The sequence below is a fragment of the Sinocyclocheilus rhinocerous genome, unplaced genomic scaffold (assembly GCF_001515625.1).
Source record: "Sinocyclocheilus rhinocerous isolate Xijiao unplaced genomic scaffold, SAMN03320098_v1.1 scaffold967, whole genome shotgun sequence".
Classification (NCBI taxonomy): domain Eukaryota; kingdom Metazoa; phylum Chordata; class Actinopteri; order Cypriniformes; family Cyprinidae; genus Sinocyclocheilus; species Sinocyclocheilus rhinocerous.
The window spans coordinates 230,006-233,151 of record NW_015660510.1 but is presented as its reverse complement, the minus strand read 5'-3'; the positions used below and the strand labels follow the sequence as shown (position 1 = coordinate 233,151).

The 3,146-nt window shown below is 38.3% G+C and overlaps 1 pseudogene; it reads right to left on the bottom strand.

Moving 5' to 3' along the window:
• Positions 1–1,086: 1,086 nt before the first annotated feature.
• LOC107725279 (nuclear inhibitor of protein phosphatase 1-like) overlaps positions 1,087–3,146 on the bottom strand; it is a 5,374-nt pseudogene continuing 3,314 nt past the window's right edge.

Sequence of the window (3,146 nt, the reverse complement as noted above, 5' to 3'; positions counted from 1 at the left end):
GTAGGAAATTTACAAAATATCTTCATGGAACATGATCTTTACTTAATATCCTAATGATTTTTGGCATAAAAGAAAAATCAGTAATTTTGACCCATGTTTTTTTGGCTATTGCTACAAATATACCCCAGCAACTTAAGACTGGTTTTGTGCTCCAGGGTCACAAATGACAGTTCTACTCAATTTTGGCCATTTATGCAAATTTCCAAGAAGAATTGCAACAAACGATTAAATAAGCAACCAATATCATCCACCCTGCTTAAGTGTGTGGTCAGTGTTGTTTGGACCCCATTGACTCTCATTGTATCAACTAAAACATTCAAAATGTCTCCTTTTGTCTTCCACAGAAGAAAGGAAGCGACAGATTTCAGAATGAGTGTTTTCGATGTGAGGGTGAGTAAATGATGACAGAAGACTTTCCATTTAACTTTTATAGCTTTTAGTGGAGGAGGGGAAACGGACATCAGTATGTGGAGGCAATGCTGTAATATACTCATGATGCTGTTTATGTGTAACCCAGGAGGGGAAACTTACATCAGTATGTGGAGGCAATGCTGTAATATACTCATGATGCTGTTTGTGTAACCGTCACTCAAACTGAATTTTGATCTGGTTTGATTAAAACTTTGCATTTTTCATCACCAAGAAACGTGGCATCCACAACAGAATTCTGTGTTGAATTCAATGCTTCGGATCTGGATTCTGGTTCACAGCACCACTATGCAACCTTACAAACAATACTTTGTTCTCAGATTAAGTTGTAAAAAGAGTTATTTGATCATTTTTATCACAGATCTGAAAATCAAAGATGTGCGGTCTGTGGTGAACTGGTCAACAAATATCGTTTCTCTCATTGGCCAATCAGTTTTTCACATGTTTATGGATGTTTTAGAAACGTTTGGACCTGTGGACTCCTAAACACTTTTTAAACTCTAATTTAATTAGAGACTGATACACCTACAACGGGAAGATTGGATCATACAAGACATGGAGGAATCGATGACGGAATGAAAATGTACAGCTCAATCATTAATATAGAATAGGATGAACAGCCACCCTCTACTCAAAGGTAAAGACTTCTGGCATCAGTTTAAATATATAAAAATACACTGGATTTTATTGTGAGTGATATGTACAAACAGCAAATGTACCAAACAGAACAGGAGTACAAAACTTTTTTTTTTTTTTCTTTAACTGAAGGCCATCTGCACGGAGCCCTGATGAACCATGTTACGATCAACTAACAGTTCATTTGAAACGCCACTGCACTCGGCTTGTATATTAAAGGGGAACGGATGTACGAAACTAATACATTGGAAAAAGATCTTCACAAAGGTAAAGTGTTACAATATTGCAGAATTTCAACAGTTTTGAAACCTCTAACATCTACCGGATCCATCATCTGCATTACTGATGCTCATGTAAGTGTGATTGAGTTTGAAAGAACTTATTGGTCTCTAGCGCTAAAATGTGTACATAAATAGCCCATCCTTGTAAACCTTCTGAACATTTTACATAAATAGTCATATAAAAAAAAGAAAAAAAAAAAGTGAGTACATTATAAAAGTGAAACCCTCTGCCGTCTTAGGCTAAACATGACACATTTTGCTGTTTGGACCAGGTGATGCACTTTTGTTTGCATTTCTTTAGGTTCCCACACTTTCAAGCTGGCATTTTAAAGAAATAGGTCAATCAAAATGCATTGAAACGTCATTTACTCACCCCTCATGTCATGGCAAACTTCCTGTGAATCACAAAAGATCTGATGCACAATGTCCAAGCAGCTCTTTTAACAAAACAAACACAGATGATTTATAAGGCCATGACCAGATCATTGTGTGGGAGGAACACCGCGAAATAAAGCAAAATTCTCCAACTAAACTGTGCCTTCTGCATTTCACTGGATTTAGAAAGTAATTCAGATCTGAAATGACATGAGTGTGAGTCCGTGTTCATTTTAAGGAGGTAAAACTTATTTAAAAACTTACAAATTTCTTGCATTAAATCAGATTCTTGTAGTACAGTCAAAATCAAAGTCTGTTTGCCAGATTCATGAGTATAGACGAGTCAGACACATCCTGTGTTATTAATAAGCAGCTAGATGAGCAGAGAAGGCATGGGCTTCTTGCCAGGCCATGCCTCTTTAGCATACTTCTTCTTGCGGGGTTCACTGAGAGGGTCGGAGATGTAGGGGCCGGGTAGCGGCGTGGGGTTGAGCACGAGTGGAGGCGGCGGGGCCTCCTGGGCCAGGTCTACATCCGGGGCCGGGTTGGGCAGGGGTAACGGCAGTCCTCCCAGGATTGTGGCTCCGCCGGGCGCTCCTGTGGATTGAGCTTCGTGACTGGCCGGGGGAAGGTCTCTGTAGAGTCCACCATGCAAAGGGAACATGTGCATGTGTCGCGTCACTATTTCCTCGATTCCCAGCGCAGTACCACCGCCCATTTTCTTCTTCTGTTGGGTAAACATAGGCATGTAAATCACTCTCTTTTTTGCATAAATGACTGAATGACTTGAGATTTGAGAAGCTACCTTAATAGGAACCACAGCTGTTGTCACCATGTTTCTGAAACGTCCAACAGAGGGGTCGATGTCCTCTAAAAGAGTTAACAACACAAACATTGTTAAATGCCTCAAGTCACAAAAGTAGTGAGGGATGCTGTAGGCCAAGTCTTAAGACATATGATAGCTTTGTCTGATGAACAAATCTAGTATTTGTTTTTTGGCGATAAATCACGCTCTTTCAAGCTCCTCCTCCACCGAAAAAGGGCAGTTCAACCTGCTGTGCCAGGTTTGATGTCATTAACACCCAGGGTTATTATCATTAACTAAAAGTAAAACTACAAGATAAAAACAAACAACTTAATTAGAAATGTTGCCTTGGAAACTTAAGTTTAACTTGAAATAAATAAAAACAAAAACTAAACAAAAAATGTAATCTTAATATTTCAATGAAAAGTAATAAATTACAAAAGCACATAAAGTTAAATAAAAAACCTATTAAAATATTAATAAAACTATAGTAGTATATAAATAATATTAAAATAATGCTTAACACTAGAGGTCGACCGATAGTGGATTTTACCGATAGCTAGGTTGGACCACACTGGCCGATACCGATTAATCAACCGATAGTTTTTAAAATGGTAAAC